We start from the raw sequence: 22,106 nt of genomic DNA, 5'->3' as shown, positions 1-22,106 counted from the left end.
GCTGCTATTATAAAATAAGCATTATCCCCCCTCTTGTCCCATCCCATTTATACCCTCTCTATTTGTTCTAGCCTCTAAGCCTCCCAGTTACACACCTCAATTTCCCTCCACTCCTGGGACCTTCTCTCAGCAATACAGTCCTCTCCCTACATTTACCTGTCCCTCACCACTTCATTCTCACATGTCGCACCCATCACTCATACTGTCTTCACTGTATTGAAGTGGTTTTGAAACAGTTGCCCACCCTCTATTCATCCACCTCAGACTGTTAATGTTGAAATAACTGTTTCTATGTTCTAAAAAACAATACCAATTACTTCAAAGAAAAAAAAGAAAAAGTATACTCAGTGGCAGATACAGAGTGACTTACAGATGGATTGTTTTGCCACTCAAAGCCAATTGGTGATGTTTTAGATGAAAAGAGTATGTGGTATGAAACTAAGAATGAGCTGAGCTGCCACATTTTAAATATGTTTTCAGGTGATGAATGAGGTAGACTAACACACAAAGATAGAATGAATCTCTAATCAATCTCTTGATGGTCTCTCCTACTCAGGCAGTAAAACAAGGGCAACTTGCTGCCTCTGCAGTGGCAATGGTCTGTTCTGTGTCTGGGATGAGAATGAGTCATATGTGGGTCCCAGGGGCATAGCTGGACATTTCAGCCCTGGGGGAACCAAATGTACCAGTGCCAAACCTTCCAAGCTATAGTCAGACACAGGGCCTAAGACTCCCATCTCGCCTGTCGCCAAAAGCCACACATAATGGTCCCAAAGGGAGTGGATGTGGCTAACGGCCTCAGCTGCCGACTTTGGAGCTGGTGGGAACCAGATTTGAGTCTCAGAGTCAGCTCAACATCCTGTGATTCTTGGCAAATCACTTTGGCCCTTATTATGTCAATGGCGGTAATGACGCCTACTGCTGCGGTGACGGCTGCCAAAACACCGTTGCCGCAACTACCTCACGTCTGCCTTATTATGACCGTAGCCGGAATTTCACCAGAAGGCTGGCGGAATTCCAGCTACAGCCATGACGGTGGACGGCGGTAAGGTGGCGCTGCTGCCAGCAGCAGCGCCACGCCAGTAGACCGCCGCAGACCATATCATGATCCATGATACAGCCTGGCGGTGTTCTGCTGGCGGACGCTGCTGCTGGCAGCAGCGTCATGTCCCATCTCCTGCCGGAGGACCCCCCGCAAGCAGGTAAGTTGGGTGCTCCAACAGGGGAGGGGGTGGGGGGTGTTTTGTGTGTGTGTGGGTGTATGTGTCTGTGTGCGTGCATGTGGGTGTGTGGCATGTGGAATGTGTGTGTGCATGAATGGGTGTGAGTATACATGTATGTTATGTTGTGTGAATGCATGTGTGTTTGCATGTATGTCAGTCTGTGTGGATGTGTGTGTGAATGTATGTATGCATGCGTGGGTGAATGTGGGTATGAGTGTGTGTATGGGTGGGTATATTGGCGCGTGAATGTGCATGTATGTCGTGGGGTTGAAGGTGGGGGAGGAATCTGGGGAGGGTGGGGGAGGCAGGGGAGACCCCTATGAGTGTCAGGGAAGAAATTCCTTAGCACTGATAGTGCCTACTGCCATGGTTTTTGTGGTTGAAAGAAGGCCACTAAAACCATGGCGGTAGGCGGGGTCAAAATCCCGCGGGTGGGACAGTGACGGCCGAAGTCTCCAGCCCAGCGGCTGTTACCTCTCTGGCAGACGGAGTAGTACATTGGCAGTTTGGTTTGAGCCAAACCGCCAATGTCATATTTTGGGGAAAGGTACCGCCAGACTGTGGGCAGTACCTTTCTCCAAAATACCGCTGTCCGCAGGACTGTAATAAGGGCCTTTAACTCCCCTTGCCTACAATTCAGCGCCTTGAGACCCTCACAAGTGATTTGCTGCACTTTACTAATCCAGGATTTTAAGGGTTTCCTGAGATTGCAATGCAGGCAACTCCTGACATTCTTTCTCTTGGACAAACTTTTGTATCCCTAAACCAATGTGTAAGCCCCCCCATGGGGCTTGCAGACCTTCCAGGACTTTCAGAGTGTGGAGTTGCAACCTCAGATTACAGACACTTACTAGGGCTTTCAGAGTGGGAGATTGCGACCTCAGACTACAGACACCATCCTTCCACTTTCAGTTCTACTATCTCAGAGGAGTCTGGCCATTCAGCTCTGGACTGTACCCAGAGATACAACTTTCAACTTGTAGTCGAGGAGCTCCAGTGTGGACACCTAGCCATACTGAGAGTTACATACGCTCCCTAAGTCACAAAGGGGTACCGAACCTGTTGCCTGTCTCTCTGACAGCAGTCTTGCATCAACTGTGCAAGTCTTTGGGTCCTTCTGTGTATGGCTACCTATATTCCTACTGCGGATGACACCTGCCCCCTATACCATACTTTCATCTTGAGTCCCTGTACCCAAACCATATGGCCAATACCCCCCTTAGAAACCTACGGTGTGGTAATGTGGATGCTCTCACCCATTGGGTCCCTCTCTGCCTGTTTTGTTTTTTTAAAATATCTTTTATTGCGTTTTCCTTTTTAAACATGTCGATAATATTCATGTAGTAAATTTCCCCAACATCATTCAAGGAACCCCCCTCCCCCGTTCCTGCACTTAAGTCATCGTATTATGTTCCTGAGCTGACAATTCTCTGTTTGAGATAAACAGTACATCACAAGCACGCAAAGTTCTATGTTGTAGGCATAGGGGCAGACTCAGATTCGGAATCCGAGGCAGTTGAAGCATCCTCTGGGGCGGGGGCATTGAGGGTCCTCAGGCTCTCCAGTATTGAGTCCCATTGTGTGGCTCTATCTCTAGGTCTCCGCCCCTGTAATGCCTCTTTTAGTAATACAGTTCCCTCGATTTCCGCCCATCTTTCTGAAGCGTCTTGCCATCTGTTTACTTGCGGGCCCACTGAGTCTTTCCATTGTGAAGTGATTTGTCTTTTGGCGAGGACAAGAGCCAGGTCGATAAATATGTTAGATGTTTTATGAGCTGAGGGGCGTAGGAAGTCCCCCAGTAGGGCCACCAGGGGAGACAGGGTCAGCGCCCTTTCAGTGCTAGTGGAGATTTTCCTAAATATTTCTACCCAGTATGAACTGAGTTGAGGGCAACTCCATAGCATGTGTACAAGTCCTGCGGCTGGTTCAGCACATCTGGGACAGCCTGTGTCGTTTGTACTGTATATTTTAGTTATCATATTCGGGGTTCAATAGGCCCTATGGTAAATATATAAATTTATTTGTTTAAATCTGGCATTTCTAGACACTGAGTAAATACGGGAGGTGATCCTAGCCCACTGTGATTTGTCAATGGTGGTGTCTAACTTGGTCTGCCACTTGATTTTAAGTTTGTTTAGAGGTGTGCATGTGCTGTTTTGTAAGGATTTATATATTTCTGATATCACTCCTTACTGCTCCCCTATTGAGCAGAGAAGGCTACAACCTCCGTGGGTCGGTGGCCCAAGTGTTCCCGCTCTCCATGTCTTTTGTGTGATTCTGGTGACTGTGCTATAGGTAATGAATAATCCAGATGGGAGATCGAACTGATCTTGTAGTTCTGTCTATGTGCTAAGTTTCCCGTTGCCGTATAGATCTCCCAATTTTGTAATGTTATGTTCCACCAGTTTATTAATACCTATTAGCGTTTGGTCCTCTATTATGTGTTTCAAGCAGGCCAGGGGCGCCTCTGGTGCGTATGGAGTCTTTGTGCGGGTACGTTTTAGGTATTGATCCCAGCAATATCTCGTTGATTCCTACTCCAATGGTAATTATTGTTTTGTCTTCCTGGGGTTCAATAATATACCCAGTATCTTTTCAGGTGGGCAATTTAAGGGGATCTGTAATTCTTTTGCAACTGGGGGTTCGCAAATTAGTTTTGCTAGCCATTGTAGTTGCCCTACCCAGTAATATATCTCTAGATCTGGGGAAGCCAAATCTTCCTCTGCAGTGGGTCTTTGAAGGGAGTGTAATGCGATTCTGTGCCTACCCGATCCCCATATAAAACTCACGGTCATGGATTCTATGCTTCTGAACACTGCTTTCGGGATTATGAGTGGGATGGTGGAGAAGTAATATAGCATTCTGGGCAACACTATAATTTTAAGCAAGGCAGTTCTTCCTGATACCGTCAGGGGCAGTGTCTCCCAGAAGCGCATGCTAGCTCTAATCCCTCTGAGTGCTCCATGTATGTTTCCTTCCATCAGCTTTTCCATTTTGTGGTATATATTCACTCCTAAATATTTGAACGTGTTAGAGGACCAGGGCAGACCTCTTGTGTCATTGGGTTCAGTGGTGCCCTCGATCATAGGAAAGATAGAGGATTTCCTCCAATGGATTCTGAGCCCGGAGGCGACTCTGTAGTTCTCCAACATAGCCATTGCTCCTGGCAGATCGACCTCCAGGTTCCGAAGGAAAAGCAGCATGTCATCTGCATAGAGGGCGATCTGATGATTCCAGTTGTTAATTGAGATGCCCTTGAAATACTGCCCAGTTCTGGCCATTTGAGCTAGGGGTTCCACTGCTACTGCAAAGAGAAGGGGGGATAATGGACAACCCTGTCTAGTGCCCCTACAAACCGGGAAAGGGCCAGATATAGTACTGCCTGTTCGCACCCTCGCGGTAGGATTAGTGTACAGTAGCTTTGTCCATCGTGCAAATCCCTCTCCCAGCCCCAACTTTAGCATGCCCTGTTCCAAATAGTCCCATCTCAAGCTGTCAAAGGCCTTCTTGATGTCTACAGATATAATCGTCGCTTGTGTCATTGTCGAGGGTATGGAGTGGAGAACTGATACTAGGCGCCTAATATTTTGAGCCGTATGATGTTGTGGGATAAAGCCTGATTGGTCTTGGTGGATCAATGATGACATATGAGGTAAGAGTCTGTTAGCTAGTATCCGGCGTAATATTTTGTAATCTATGTTAAGCATGGATAATGGACGGTAGGAGCGGCCATCAGTAGGTGGTCTATCTGGTTTCAATAGGGGTGTCATAATGGCTTTGTTAGTGGATTGAGGCAGTCTGTTGTTGTTCCATGCTTCTGCATATATTGTGCAAAGATGTGGGGCTAGTAGATCTTGCACTTTGCCATACTTTGGATCGCAGTTTTGATCTCTGCGATCGATATTGATGCTGCTTGGGCCGAACTCTCCTCAGTTCCCAGTTTAGGGAGGGTAAGTTCCTCTAACTCCTGTATCTGGGAGTTAGTTAGTGTTTCGGTGGGAGGCGCATATAGGGGGTCATTCTGACCCTGGCTGTAGACTACCGCCAGGGCCAACGACCGTGGGAGCAGCACCAACAGGCTGGCGGTGCTCCCATGGGCATTCTGACCGCGGCGGTACAGCCGTGGTCAGAAACGGAAAACCAGCGGTGTACCGCCGGTTTCCCGCTGCCCTGGGGAATCCTCCATGGCGGCGCTGCAGGCAGCGCCGCCATGGGGATTCCTACCCCCTTACCGCCAGCCTGGTTCTGGCGGTTTTGACCGCCAGAACCTGGCTGGCGGTAACGGGTGTCGTGGGGCCCCTGGGGGCCCCTGCAGTGCCCATGCCAATGGCATGGGCACTGCAGGGGCCCCCTAACAGGGCCCCACTAAGATTTTCAGTGTCTGCATAGCAGACACTGAAAATCGCGACGGGTGCAACTGCACCCGTCGCACCCTTCCCACTCCACCGGCTCCATTCGGAGCCGGCTTCCTCGTGGGAAGGGGTTTCCCGCTGGGCGGGTGGGCGGCCTTCTGGCGGTCGCCCGCCCGCCCAGCGGGAAACTCAGAATAACCGCGGCGGTCTTTTGACCGCGCAGCGGTATTCTGGAGGTTCCAGCCAGGCCGCCGGCTTCCGCCGCCGGCCGGGGTCAGAATGACCCCCATAATGTTGAACAGTATTTAGCAAAGCCAGCATTTATCTCTTTTTGGCTATAAACACTGTTACCTGGGGTACCTTCAATTTCAACTATGACACTTTGTTGTTTTGGTGGTTTAGCGAGCCAAGCTAGCAGGACGCCTGCTTTATCACCCTCTGAGTGTTGTTTGATTAAGTGCTGCTTGTAGTCGAATCGTGTTAATCTAGTGTTTGCCTCAGTTATTTTGGTTTTGGTTTCGTTCAACAGGGGGGCCATGTCTGGTTGTACAGGGCGCCTATTCTCAATGTCCCTAAGGCAGTTTTCCAGTCTCCGGAGCTCTGTTTCCATTGACTTCCGAACTCCTTTATTCTCATTAATACAAGTACCCCTGATTACTATTTTGAATGTCTCCCACTCAATGGATCTGGAGGATGCCGTCCCTGTATTTTGTTTAAAAAAATTCAACAATGGTTGTGTGTAAAAGGTGTTTAAATGCCTCATCTTCGAGCATTTCCGCCCTGAGGCGCCACGTTGGAATCGTTGATCTCTCTCTACCATAAATCAGCGAGATCACCAAAGGATTATGGTCTGAGATTGTGCAGCTAAGGTATTCGGCCACTATCACATCATTTTGAATTTCAGGGGATACTAAAACAGTGTCAAGCCTAACGTGTAAATCAATTACCGATAAGTAATATGAGTAGTCCCGGGTGTGTGGGTTGAGTTGCCTCCAGGTGTCTCCTAGATGCCAGTGTTGCTGCCAGTCTGTAAACGATTTGGCGTTTTTTTAGGGTTTGGGATTGTGTTAGAGGAGGATGCGATCTGTCCAGATTGATGTTTGCTATACAATTAAAGTCACCCCCAATTATGTTTGGACCTGCTAGGAATGGGCCTATTTCCAGGGATAGCTTGTCAAAAAAATTCCCTTGGTCTTGGTTTGGAGCGTATATGCTGCCTATAGCTACTTCTTTTCCCTCTAATCTCCTGGCTACTACCACATATCTCCCCTCTTTGTCTATGATCTTGCGTAGTACTTAGAAGGGCACCCCAGGACGGATCCACAGCAGCACTCCCCTTGCGACTGCTGAGTAATTAGTGGCAATTATTTGGCCTCTCCATCTTTTTTTAAGAGCGTTAACTTCTTGCTCCACTAGATGGGTTTCCTGCAGTAGAGCTATATGTATCCCCGTGTGCTTTAGTTGGCTATACACATTTTACCGTTTGGACATAATATTTAAGCCTCTGATGTTCCAGGTTATTATTTTATACTTTGTGGTCATTATGTTGGTTTCTTTGCTTGTGGCGGCTAAGGTAAATGCACGTACAACGGTGTTTGGATTTATGTTTTGATGGCTTGTTTCTAGTGCGAGAAGTATCAGCTTCATTAATGGTAAGTGCATGAGTTACTCCCTTTTCTAACTTAATAAACTCAACTCCCAACTCCCTCTCCCCAGGACCGGTGACCAGAACTTTCCCCATCCAAACCATTATAATTTTTCCTAGTGTCCTATAGGTGGGTGGTGCGCCAGAGACTGAGGGCCTACACTCCAGGTCGTTCCTGGGACCCTGCATGTCCATATCAGCTGCCCAAGGAGTTATTATTCAAGTTGTGCCGCATTCAGCAGTTCTGGTGATTTCTTCCCCTGCTAAACATTGCAAGCTGGTTGGGTTCATATCAATATTCACAGGGTTCCAGCTCGTTCAGTAAAGAGTCAAATAATTTCTTCCGATGATCTCAGGGTCACTTTTGGCAAACTGGTGTGGGTGTCCCGTGAGGAGATTGAGGAGCCCCCGCTGCTCGAGTCATGATCCGAGGTGTTACCAGAAGCTTGGGATAGGGGGAAGGTTCCTCCGCTCAGTGCTGCCGCAACAACCACTGCTTCAAGCATTTCTTGGAGAGTTTGGTGTCTTGGAGGGGCGACCTCTGTGTTTCGTTTGGTGGATCTGCTGCGCTTCCTGACAGATGTGCGAGGGGCTCTGTGACGGGGGTCAGGGGCGGCAATATTCAGGGATTTCAGCCATTCCCCTACTAATTGCGGTGATGGAAAAAATGCGTTTTGCCTTCATGCTCCACTCTGAGTTTGCCCGGGAAAAGCATCGCGTATTTTATGCCATTTTCACATAGAATACGTTTGGGGGTCATTGAAGGAGGCCCTTTGACCTTGTGTTCCTTTAGTGAAATCTGGAAAAAAGCATGACTCGCTGGTTGTTTAGTGTGATTTAACCTTTTAAACGGGTTTGCGATAGGATGTAGTCTCTGTCTTTAAAATGCAATAGTTTTGCCACTTTCGGTCGTGATCTCATTCCGGGGGGAGGAGGTCTACTGGGTACTCTGTGGGCTCTTTCTATCACAAAAAATGGCGAGAGGCCCTCGGGGGGCCACAGTTTCTGGGAGCCAATTTTCCAGGAAGGATTCCATATTTGCTGCTGAAGACTCCACCCCCTCCGGCATACCGATCAGTCTAAGGTTGCTCCTACGAGCGTGGTTTTCTGCGTCTTCTGCCCTAGTTTCCAAGGCTTTGACCTGGGAGGTAAGCTCTATGAGTTCAGTGGATGAGGATTTTTGTGTTGATGTTATTTGTTCCCACTCTCACTGTAAGCCTACGGTGGTCATCCTGCAGCAATGAAAGGCCTACTGTCAAGTTATCTATTTTTTGCTCAAGTGCTTCGCATGATTCCCTTATGGCTTGAAGGACCATGTCCAGTGTCGTCTCCTGGTGTGTTGAGCAGTCTTGGGAGTTTAATTTAGGGGATTGCCCGGGCAACCTGGTAACTGTGATTTCTTCCAGGTCTATCCCTTCGCGTTTTTTTGGCTTACCCATCGTTTAGTCCTAATGCGTACTCACAGAGGGAGGTGTCTCCAGTTGTTGAGTTCCGAAGCTCTTTGCTCTGAAGTTTCCGTGGGATAAGCCCCCTCGCCGCCACCGAAGCGCACCGCCAAGCACCAGGATGGGGGAGATTTAATTGCTGTGAGGGGGGACCGGGTTTCTCCCTTTCTTCTGTTTTGATTGAGCTTCGGTCAGATGCCCGGTGCCCTCGGACAGGGGGGAGGGATGATCAGAACCCTGCAGGTACTCGCGCTCTTGGCGCAACGAGTGGACGCCGGTCGCTGGGTAGTGGGCGGTCGTGCTCCCCCCTCTCCCCCAACAGGAGTCGGTGTTCCCCAGGATGTTTCCCACTTGAGGGATATGCATGTGGGGGGAGGGTGTGGCTTTCGCGCCCAGGTGTGTCTTTTTTGTGTGGCTCCCACTTCGGAGCCCATGGGGGGAACCACTTGTGTTGTTCTCAGCCCTTCACCACAACAGAGCTGCAGGCCATGGAATCAGCTGTGGACCACTGGTACTGATTGGGCAGGTCGACCCGCCTCAGCTCGCCCGTGCCGCCGCGCCTCCTGTCCTCACCTGCTCCCCCACGTCCTCGCTCCTTCTGGGGAAAGCGAGGGGGTCCACTGCCACTGTAGGACTTCTCCGGGGGCAGGAGTGCTATCTCTGCGGCCGCAGGCTTTCTGCTCTCTCCCCTCCGAGATGAATGCTCAGCAGAGCCGGCACTCTGGTGCGGCCGCCATCTTGGTTCTCAGCGGTCGCGGGGAAAACACACAAATTTCTCCCCAACTACTGATCGATTTCCACAGGCGTCTTCTCCGCTTTAGCCAGGCAGTTCCCCGATACCGGAATTGTATCGCGTGGTCCATTAAGGGCTTTTAACTGCTATTAATTTGTCTGGGTCCCGTTCCCGGCCCCGGAGCATTGCGCTAGGCATGCAGCTTCATCTGCTGCAGGCCACACCCACCCCCTCTCTGCCTGTTATGCCTATTGTACTAAGGATGCAATCTATGGGCAAGATGGGATATTCTTTGCCCTACAAATCCCACACTACAGAGGTTGTTCTGAGGAGGCTAGCCTTTCCACCACCAGGTTCCAGCTGGCACAAGTATCCCCCAAAGCAGTGACCTGGACCCCAACACTGTTACCCTCTGGAAGTACTTCCTGGTCATACTTCCAGAATGATCTCTAGCTTAACTTCTGGATCTACCTCCCACCTAAGTGACACTGGAACATGCTTTTCCCTCTCGGCCTGAAAATCACCTCACCCTTTTCCTACACTAGCCATCCCTGAAGAGTGCCATTAGTGAGTACTGCCTGAGGCATGAGGAATCTCCTTTCTTGTGTCCTGACTGATGATAGTGAAAGCACTTGCCCCTCTAAAAGAGCTTCTTCCCTTCTTGTTTCCCACATTCCTGCTTCCCTGACGTAGGTTTGGAGTGTTTTCCCTTTTCAAAATGTAGGAAACTAATCGGTTCTAATGTTTAGCTTTCTGTCAGGGGCCTCTTCAATCTGTCTTGTGGTCTTCCTGCGGAACCCTCTTGAACACTGTGGTGCTGAGGCAGAGGTTATTCACCTTCCAAAGCTCAGTGGGTTCAGTGAGCTTAGAATCAATTGTGTGTTGGCATAACTCTGTAGAAAAATAACTAAAAATGTGATCCCACATAATCAAATTATACAGTCCATTACAGTCAGTCACTCACCCAAATGTCAAGAACAAACAACACCATATCACCAATGGGGTATTCTTTTGAGCTACACTGTGGCACACTAGATATGGAATGTAGAGAAGGAGCAAGCAGACTTCTACTGTTACAAAATTCTACTGTAACTTAAAGTTGGAATCTTGCTATATTACTTAAAGCTTCTATGGATGGAACAATTGATGTTTGAACAAAGCTGGAGTTTCCAACCTGTGCCATTTGTGAGAAGCCTCACCAAGTCTAGATTATTAATAGCAATTCCATCAGGTCTTCGGATGGTGGCCAGATAAGGATGCTCCTTACACGGGCCTCTTAAAACTCAAGGTTCGTTCGAATTCACTCTTGAAAAAGAACAAACTCTTAAGCAAGTGTAAAAACAGTCTTCCTCAGGAACCAAAAAAGAAAAGGCAAAGATACCTCTGCAATATCAGGCAGAAAGCAGGGCCAAGCATTATCAAGAACAAAAGAAGGAGCAATTCAGCAGCTGGGATCAATTTAAAGAGAACAACAAGAAATATATGTTGTGACGCACTGTAGTAACCCAGTGAGCTGCTGATATACCTAAATGAAACAGGAAGCAAAGGAGAGACCTAGAAATAGATAACCATCATCTTGGATTAGTCATTTACAATGAAAAACCATGATGGTCAGCAATTCCTCCAAAGGTAAGAACTCACATGGAAGTCAAGAACAAAAATCTTAAGGATTAAGATTCTCGGGTGGGACGAGTGTGAAGAAGCTGGGCCCACGGAAAGAGCCAGGCCCATAGCCTGCAACCCAAACAAACTGAACTCCTTTCTGTTCAGTGTGACCAGCTCCAGGGACGAGAATGAGAAAAAATGGTGACAGGCTGGTCAGCCACAAGTGGCATAGTGCCAGAAAAGACAGTACCCGTTTCTGCAGGCAGAGATGAGGTAGAATGCTGGCTAGACTGGCCAACCAACAGGAACGGACTGATCAAAGGTCAATGTTAGGCCCCTAGGGTCTTCATCAATAGGAGTCCCCTAGGGCATAGTCCTTGTTACTGTCATTGGCACTAGGTCCAGCCACACAAGTGGTGCAGTGTTTTTATCGGTACAAGTGGAGTAACGCTGGGTAGTAGGATTTTTTTGGATTTCTGCGGATGACAGATATGTAAGGAAAATGTGTGATTTCAGGCAAAGCATGAGGTTTGCAGGGTTATGTGGGTTATAAAACCTTGTGGGGTTAATACAAGTCACACCTCCCTGGAGTCTCCTGAATGTCTATTTTTCAAAAATGTCTGTGGCTCACAGGTTTGCAATGGTGGCACCACGGCGCAGCCCTAAACACCACAGCTACTCCCACTCCTTATCTTTCAACGAAGAGTTTTAGGGCTTTTTGTGTTGTGGCCTCTTGGCCCACACATGGAGGTAGGGGACCGTTCTTAACAGGAGACATATGGGTACTCAGGGTGGTAAGAAATTTGTGGCTTCGAGCAGAGTCCAGAACTAACTGTAACAGAAATGTTAGGAAAATGTGTGCTTTTTACCAAAGTTTTACTTATGGAATGTCTTCTAAGTAAAATTATCTAGTCAGAGCCACACAGGTCACACACCCTTGGACTACCCTGGTTATCTAGTTTCTAAAAATGTGTAGGTGACAGTGGGCTTGGCAGCAGGAACGTCACAGCCAATGTTCTCAATCGAGCTGGCAAGAGTCTTGTCTGCCCTGGTAAAACACATGTGCAGCTACATTTCTTCCTCCCAGGTGGAAGATTTGGCCACAGTGAAGGCCGGATTCTATGCAATGGGAAATATCCCCAATATTACTGCATTTGTCTCCCCTGCCAGAATGAACAGGTGTTCAGGAATCGTAAGAGTTTCCACTCACTGAATGTGAATGTGAAGTCGTCCAAGGCAGGTGGTCATTTCCAGGAGCCTGGGCAGCTTCCATGATACACCACTTTCAGTGGAGAAAATCATCCACTACCTCAGTCCTTGGCAGGATGAAGCACTCTGGGCACAATGCCCCCTCCAGAACCAGTGGAGAAAGGCATTGACTGCCTCACTTCTTGGCAGGATGAAGCAATCTGGGCACAATTCCCCCTCCAGAACCAGTGGAGAAAGGCATCCACTACCTCAGTCCTTGGCAGGATGAAGCACTCTTGGCACAATGCCCTCTCCAGAACCAGTGGAGAAAGGCATCCACTACCTCAGTCCTTGGCTAAATGAAGCACTCTGGGCACAAAGCCCCCTCCAGAACCAGTGGAGTATCACATCCACTACCTCAGTCCTTGGCAGGATGAAGCACTCTGGGCACAATGCCCCCTCCAGAACCAGTGGAGAAAGGCATCCACTACCTCAGTCCTTGGCAGGATGAAGCACTCTGGGCACAATGCCCCCTCCAGACCCAGTGGAGAAAGGCATCCACTACCTCAGTCCTTGGCAGGATGAAGCACTCTGGGCACAATGCCCCCTCCAGAACCAGTGGAGAAAGGCATCCACTTGAGAGACTGTGGCTTTGCACTCCCCAGGATACAGCAGTGGGCAAACCACCCACTTGTGAAACTTGAGAGACTGTGGCTTTGCCCTCCCCAGGATGCAGCAGTGGGCAAACCACCCACTGGAGAGACTCAAGAGACTGTGGCTTTGCACTCCCCAGGATGCAGCAGTGGGCAAACCACCCACTGGAGAGACTTGAGAGACTGTGGCTTTGCACTCTCCAAGATGCAGAAGTGGGCAAACCACCTACTGGAGAGACTTGAGAGACTGTGGCTTTGCACTCCCCAGGATACAGCAGTGGGCATGGAGCCCCCTTGTGGAGCAGTGGCGTCATGCATTCATCAGGCTGAGGTGCCCCCCTCTCCCCCTGAGGTGCCTGTTTCATTTCGATCTGATGCCCCTGCAGTGTTCTCTCCGTTTGAAGTCTGGTATCATGTGTGGGCCTCGCCCATGCATTTTGGGCCCAGTGGTCCAAGGACAATAATTGGTGCACTATCCGGACTTGTGTAGTTGGTGTACATAATTGTATATACTGTATTTCGAGTTTTGACCACTGGATTTTCATGATTACAATCTTTCAACTCATTTCCTTTTGTCCTTGTGTTCTTCAACGGGGGTGGGGGGATGTATATGTAATGTTGCACCATGTATTTGTGTGTATGTTGTTGTGGGTGAGGGTGGGGGTGGGGGTGTTGCGTGTGTGTGTCACTCTCTTTTCCCTCCCCTGTGTTGTAGGTGCAGTACTCACCGTGGTCATCGCCGCCGTCTTTGGTGCTCCTGATAGAGGAGCAGGAAGACCATCGCATGGAGTATCTGAAGTTCTGGCTCCATGGCGTCCTGGGTCCTCGTGGGATTTGGAGAGGTGAGTGTTTTCCCTTCCAAGTCCTGTTTCTGCCGTGTTTTTGTTTGCGTTGGTTCCACCCCGGAAAAGGTGGCGGATTGGCATCTTGTGATAGGGTGGGCGGTACATTGTCTTCCGCCTGTCTGTTGGCGGTTACCGCCACGCTAATTGTTTGTACTGCCGTGGTGGTCGGAGTGTTAAAGTGGCTGTCTATGTTGGCGTTTCCACCGTGGTTATGATTCCATTTTGTTTACCGCCGGCCTGTTGGCGGTATTACTGCCGCTTTCACACTGACTGCCAGGGTTGTAATGAGGGCCATGGTCAGCAACATAATGACCGCCTACAGCCGCATCTGCACTTATTTCAGCCATTCTTTTAAAGCCTGGAAACAGTTGTGGATTATTCAGCGTGGTAGCAGAGTGCCAGTTAAACCCCTGATACAGGAGGTGCCATCACGTTGGAACTCATCCTATTATATGTTGCAATGTCTGTTTGAGATCATAATCTTTAGAACTGGGTAGGTTAAATTAAATTTTCCATATTTCCAAACTAGAATACATAACACTTTGGATATACTATCTGGGGTCTCTCTGGGGCAGAATTATTGTTTGCAATGCGTTTACTGAGCTATATCATACTTATTTATCTCTTTGTTTCCTTCCACAAGGATGGTGTGCTTCTCAGGGCCCCATCAAATATCGTCATGGTTTCTTTTTTAGTGTAGTGTTTCTCTTTGTCACACATTTTCCCAAATCCCCTTTCCCATCCATTCATGCATTAAGCTCCTAACCCTCTTCTCCTGGGCTCAATGTTTCCTCTAATTTTTTTCCACTGTGTGCGGCAGTGTAAGGTCTCTGTGCGCTGCAGCCAAGGATACGCTCGCCAAGAAATTGACCATTCACGTGAGCACAGCGCATAACTACCAATATCTTTGGCATTTGCCTCTCCATAGCTTTGTTTTACCACTAAAGCAAAAAAGGGATATTTGTATAAACATTGTTCCATGTAATAGGGCATTAAGGCAGTTTTGGGACCTGGTGGCATACCCCAAGGACCTCACCTGTTGAGTGCCACCTACACCCCAGTTGGAGAAAACAGAAATCAGGAGGTTGAACCATTATGAAACTTTAATGAATACTCTCAATGTGCTACAGGGGGCCATGCACATCAAATAGAGCAGTTTGTACAATTAGTTAACATTGACAATTTGTTGAACACGCTACTGATAAATGCCATGAGGTTCCTGCCAAGAGACAGGCTGAGAAATGTTCTTACCCAAGCCACATAGTGAGTGTAAGAGGAGCCGCATCAGAGTTTAGACAAGTCAGGTGCCAACAGTAGATGTGTGACATGTTTGTTTCTCTCACCGGTCCTTGACATTCTTCCAGTCCTGATAAACTCGGTCTAAGTCAACATTCCCATTTGAGAGCTAGGCCTTTGTCCTCATCAGCATATCTAGGTGACTATCCTCAAGTCTGTTCCTTAATTTGGACTTGATTGCATTCATGAGGCTGAATCCTCGTTCACAGTCTGCACTTGAAGCCTGGAAAGTTGCACAGACATAAACGAGCTGAGATACAACACAATACTGTGCAGCATTCCGCAGAGTGAAATTCACCATGTCTTGAAAGGTCCTAAACATTCCGCTTTTTGTATGTTCTGCCACCACATATTTATAATCTCTGTATTGCTTAACAATATCATCAGGGGTGTCACCATCACCCAGGACCAAGACCTTCTTATACTTTTCAACAAGTCTTTGTCATTTCTCAGTCCCAAAATCAAACTGTGATTGTGTTGTTACTGCATGGAAATCAAAGCTTGTCCATTCCTTCAATTCATCTTCTGGGAACCTTCTTTCCATGTGCTCACAAAGAAGCTTAATGAAAGATAACATCGGCTCACTATCATACTGTCGGTCCTCTGTACAAAGCCATCAGATATCTTACTGTGTTGCTCCAGAAGACCGTGTCGCCCAAGTACTGTTCCTTTATTTTACCAGTTTTTGCTCTTGCATATTGTACAGCTTCAATAGTGGTCAAAGAGCTTTTCTGAAACAACTTGCACAAAGATGCAAGTTCACCCAGAACGTCGTTCAGTGCTGCAAAGGAAATATGGTAGTTGGTGTCAGATAGTTTTTTGTAGCAATATTTAGCAATTGGGTCATTCTCCTCAACTCTTTCATGACCAAAGTATTTGAGAGCAACCTCATAATTATGCAGGAGTGCACCAACAGCAAAATGCCTTGAAAGCCACCGCACATCATTGAGTGGCCGAAAGGAGACTGCTTCACATTCAGTGACCAAAGCAATTTCATTCAGCTTGGACTTCCTTACAGGTGAGCGGGAGATCACAGTGTAGACAGTCCTCAGTAATGTTTCTATTTCCCTGATCAGATGCACTTTTATTTCTTAGGGTCACCAAAGCAGATTCATGAACTTTGCTACATAGATGCCGTTTCAAGTAGTCCAGCTTCCAGCCATCACTCCATTTCTTCCCAGTAGAAAAGTCCCCTGCGATCTTTGCTTCTGCACATACTTTGCAAATCAGGCCTACTTCTGGATTATATAGAAATAGCTCTCCCAGTTGTGCGTGAACCTTGCTTTTTGACTTATGTGTCTCAGTCTCCACAATTTCTTTCAGCCATTCTTCTTTGAACACAAGCCAGCATTTCTTCCTTTGTGGTGAAGCACTGCTCTCTGCAGAAGTCACAGCTTTGCGCTTGAACATTTTGGTGGCTTTGGTGGCAATCAGTCTGAGCCTACTATGCCGCAAAGCCTGCAAAAAAAAAAAAAAGAGGAACAGTTTTTAAAGTGAGGAACATTATTTCAAGTTGGTTCTTATGCTATTGAATGCAGTCAATCAGATAAGTCTGAGCTATCTCTTAGAAAATGTAGCAAGTAATTACCTGAGCCTTTCTGTTTGTTCTTACACCTGCCTGTAGATGAAACACTGTCTGCGATGTCTGCAATAGAAGAAACAAATGGTTACAGCACATGCTTATGTTCCAAAGTTTCCGATGTACTACAAGGAAAAACCACGACATAATCACCCGGTCTTTCTGCTTGTAGTCACTCCTGCCTTTTCTAATCTATGATTAGCACTGTCTAAGAAGCCTGCAAAAGAACAAAAAAAGGGTTTGAAGAATGTTGTTATATTATAACGTACTGGGTGCATCACAAGTGAAATCTACCAAATAATGACCTTGTATTTCTGCTTCTACTCACATGTGCCTTTTGTAATCGATGAGTAATGCTGTCGGAGAGGCCTGCAAGAGAAGAAAAGGTGATTAAAGTAGGTTGTCAGATTACACTGTACTAGGCACACCACAATGGAAATCTGCAAAATTGCAAAATTATTACCTTGTCTTTCTCCTTCTACTCAAGTTTTTGTCTGTTCAAATGTATGTGTAGCAGGGTCTAAGATGCCTGTAAAAGAGGAAAAATTGATGAAGCACCTGATCGTTTCAATGCCTTATATTCACCAGAAGGAAAAACTAGCAAATAACAACCTGCTCTTTCTGCTGTTACTCCGGTCTGCCCGTCCTCCTCTATGACCAGTCCTGTCTGAGATAGCTGCAACAAAAGAAAAGATGGTAAACAGTTGGTTACAGCATGTTGCCATATTATAATGTGCCAGGTGTCCCAGATGGGAGAACCTACCAAGTAATTACATGGTCCCTATGCTTCTACGCATGTCGGCCCATTCAAATCTATAACTTGCTCAGTCCAACAAACCTGTAATAGAAGCAAAGGTGTGGATCATGAATGTTAATTATCTAGAGACCCTTAATCCCACCTGGAACGTCTACAGAATTACCCGGTCTTCCGTGGTACTCACGCCTGCCCGTTCAAATCCAAATGTTGACTGTCTGTAATTGGAGAGAAGATACTCAGCATAGGTTTTAGGAGTTACAAAAACATTATGCATGACAGTTCCAGAGCAATTGAATAGTTGCCTGGGGTTTCAGTTTAGACGAACTCTGGTTCCATATTATCATCCATTTAGAAACCTAAATTATGCGTTAGACCTTAGATGATGCAGCCTTTACATGCCTCAAGTTGTCTGCTCGCCCACTTGCTATGACTAATCGGATTTTATAAAGGTGGGCTGGGAAGGAACTTACAGGGAACATTGCCTATGAGAGCAGTAGGTCGCACAATAATGAAAACTAACTTTGGGAGATTTTCATTACCAGGACATTTAAAACTTAATAGTTCAAGTCCTGCCTTTTACTTACTTAGCACCCTGCCCTATGGGCTACCTAGGGCCTACCTTAGGTGTGACCTATGAATTAAAAAAAAAGGGGAGTTTAAGGGTTGGCAAGAGGATTTAAATGCCAAGTGAAGGTGCAGTTGCTGGCCTGAGGGACGTTTACAGGGCTACCTGAATGGCTGGCACAATCAGTGCGTCTGGCCCACTAGTAGGAGGCCCTGGGTAAATGGTGTACAACTTTACAAGGGACTTACAAGTAAATTAAATATGCTAATTGTGTATACACCAAGGTTAGCATGTTTAGGGGAGAAGCACATGCACTTTAGCACTGGTTAGCAGTGGTAAAGTACTCAGAGTGTTAAGGCCATCAAAAAAACACAGCAAAAACAGGAGGTGAAAGGCAAAAGGTCTTGGGTAAGACCACTCTAAGGATGCCAGGTCTAACAATTGCCAATATTTGGTCCCTTACAATTTTTGCTTTCTACAAATGTCTGGATGCCTTCGATTATCCATTCTGGGGCAAATGTGTGGTAGGAAAGCACCTTCGCTACTTAATTTGAGCAGGTTGATATCAGTTGGGGGCTACTGGCATTTATTTTGTGGGACCAGCACTTATTTATCCTCATCAGACATTTCCCATGAGTGAATAACACACAACATAAATAGATGGAAGAAGAGAACGACAGAATATCTATCACTTAGGTAGAAAACAGAAACCAGTTAAGTGTGAGATTAGGGAGTGTCTGGCAGAGAATTAAAGAGACCTGAGATAGATTCATGACAACGTACCTCTAGTATTCAGCATGCTGACATTTTAATAGTGCTGACCAGGAGTGTCTGAGCAGCGCATTGGGCATCGCAACCTGTTATTTTACAAATAAAGCACTGAGCACCTGTACACCTCATATTTTCTAAACATGTGTGCACATTTCAGATTGCAAGAGACATCACATAAAAGAGTAAAAATAAAGATTCAATTAACAGTTAATGTATTACATTATTTAGCACCATATGCTCATAAGGTTATATAATAGATAGTTCACATTTTGTCAATAATAGCTTTTCAGAATAAATTATACACATGCGTACAGGGTACATTGGTGCCTAAACATGTGTGTGTTTACATATATATATATTGACATTTGGTTGGGACAGCGTGTGTGTCTTTTGAATGGTGGGCACATTGTCGATCTTTTTTTTGTGCTTTTTGTACCAACTTTTGCTGGTGTGATTTACCTGCAATCTAATCTTTTTTCAATAAATAGCAGCCGATGAATTTATCGATAATAAGTGGTTTTTTGAGTAGTTTACCAGCTGGTATTGAATGATGTGCAGCCCTTGGTGTGCGATTTAAATACACCATTTTTCTGGATATATATATATATATATATATATATATATATATATATATATATATATATATACATACACACACACACACACATATATAAGACTACACATATAAAATTAGCTATGGCTTGACCTCCCACCCTGCACCCCCAACCCAACCCCACCCACCTCTCTCTGCTCCCCACTCGTCTCTCTGCTGGGAGCAGACAGGGGACTGTGTTGCCTGACAGTAACAGATAAATTACTTTAATTATTGCTTACTTTGTAGGCATCTGTTGAAGGAGAGCATACCTTGAATTTATGCTTCCCAAGATAATCTGACCTTTGTCCCAAAAACCGGGACATTTATTTAAAATTAATAGAAGTGTTGGGACACCGGGACAGTCCTATAAAAACCGGGACTGTCCGAGGAAATCCAGGACGTCTGGTCATCCTAGCTACAGCATGCTCTGTCGCAGGGTAGAGCAGTGGCACTGAAAGGCAGAAATGCCCGGGGTAGAGTCTGTTACCTATTGGGCTACAACAGGGTCAATCTTCTGCCCGCAAAAGCCAGGTATGTTCGGGGAAAGTCCATCTCATGTCACCTATGTCGCTACAAGAGGGGTAGGGCTGGGCCAGGGTCAGTAGGTGTCTTGCAGTAGGCCACACAAGGCTGCTCCCCCACACTGCTTCCTTTACTGACGCTTACAATTGATATTTTTGATGTTGATTTGTCAACAAAATGTACACATTTGATATTTATTTTGGTGTAATATTTTCTCTGTTTTTCTAAATCTTTAAAGAATTTTTTTTTTCTTGACTTTAAAATTGTTAGTATTGCTTGATTTTTACTCTCATTTGTCTGTAGAATTCCTGTTGCATGCATCATAGCTACCATTGGTTGAGCAGTGATCATCTTAAGAGCTGAAATTTGGCCCAACCAGATTAAGTTTCCTAAATTAATGACCTAAATTCAGAGAGTAACCTAATGATGACTTCAGTAATCTCAATCTGCAATGTACACATTCTTATCTAGGAAGGCCTCATAGGTTGGCCACTCTGGAATGAGAGATTGTTTACTGGCACTGGCCTACAGGAAGCCTGGATTAAGTATATTCTGTTCTATTTTACGAGGTCTTCTCTTTTTGTTGACCCACACTCATAAAGATGTGATCACCAGGTGTAGGAGTGGAGGTAGTGACCATTATAGTATCTTTCATACTCATAAGGCTGCATTATGAACACTTCAGTGCATGAAGTGGCATCACTGCATCCGGTAGGTACCAATACTGCACTTTGTGGTATTTTAGCAAGTGCAGTAGTAACTCCTGGTTTCAGCTTCAGCACCTCAGAGTGGTGAATATTGTGATAATGCAACATGGTGTTCTCTCATTGCCTGTCTATTGAGGCATTTGTCCGCACAACATTTGTGTGGTAGAAAAAGTGTTATGTTGCTCCGTGAACTGTAATCCTAATTCGTGTGCAAACTCCATTTGTAGCCAAATTGGGATTACCAGCACTATCTTCCCCAAGCTATCAGAGATATAGAGAACCATCTTAAGTTTAGGAAAATGTTGGAAACATGGGTTATCTAATTCTAGTCTTGTTTCTTGTTTCCTTTGTCCATCAGCGTTTTAGCACCATGAGACCACTTTTGAGGTCTTTTTAGGGTGCTTCATAAATAACCATATAGATAGGTAGATAGTGCTTCAATTGGCTTTCTTTTGAGTTACCAACACCTATCATTCATCTTCTCTTGGTACTAAACAAATATGATATTCTGGCCAGTATCAGCTCTGGGAACTAAATGTATTTTAAAGCAGATATGGAATACAGGGATGAACGCGAGCACCCCACACATTCAAGATCCATTTTTAAATCCCACAACTATTTAGGAATTGCTGCTACGATTTAGCAATGAAAGAGAGCCAGTGCTGGTTGAACAAAATATTTTAGTACCCCTTCGGGTACATAATTATCTAGTGTAGTCATGATGGTAAAATTATTGCCTCAAGTTTCCGATATGAGTATTTCAGATTACAATAGTTGAACAGTTTTGCTAAAACGCCAAGCAGCAGGGTTTTACATATTTAAGCATGAGCTCTTTTGGAGTTGCACCATTTCTCCATCCGTTTTTGAAGACCAGTATAAAACGTAAATATTTGGCAACTAGTGAATAATGAAAATAATTAGTGCTTTTAGCTTTGTCCCTCTTTATTGCTCTTATCGGGAATGATGTACGTTTTAGTGTCAGTTTAGCATTCTCTCCATGAAGCGAGCCTATTTCAAGTTAGGTTAGTTCATTAAAGTAACAATTGTACCATGGAAACACATTTTATTGTTAATATCCTTTGTCACTAAGGGACTGAAACACATTAATAAAAAGCGTGCTGGCACAAACGTGTGCCCGTGATTTCTGAACGCTGTATGTACAAGAAAGGACACTTACCTGCTTGCATTTGGTGCGGGGGTTTCTCCTCTGGTCACTGTTTCTTGACCTGCTCTGCCACGCCCTGCTCTGCCGCGAAGCGAGTGACTGTGTTTTTGCACTGTTTCTTTTTTAAAACGTAGCGCTAACGTACGGTTTCACTCTCTTGCGTGCAGCAGTGACGTGTCATGCAGGCACTGACGACGTGGTAAACAACGTGAGCTTGGCAGAGAGGCCTGCGCGGTGGGCGAAGAAGGGTGCGCGTGCGCCCGCGCGCGCACTTTACAGGGAACATTGCCTGGGCTGTGTGTTTTATTGAGGTTTGACCTAATTTTACATCATAAATGAATCACACACTTGGATGTGGTAAAAGCAACACCAACTCATTGCATGACCTTCTACCTTCTATTGCCTGTGCAGCATTCCACACTGGCACAATCAACATCATCATTCGTGCCTTGTGTGTTTT

This window comes from Pleurodeles waltl, chromosome 12 (genome assembly GCF_031143425.1).
Source record: "Pleurodeles waltl isolate 20211129_DDA chromosome 12, aPleWal1.hap1.20221129, whole genome shotgun sequence".
NCBI classification, from domain to species: domain Eukaryota; kingdom Metazoa; phylum Chordata; class Amphibia; order Caudata; family Salamandridae; genus Pleurodeles; species Pleurodeles waltl.
The sequence above is the reverse complement of the archived record's forward strand: the minus strand, read 5'-3'. Positions refer to the sequence as shown.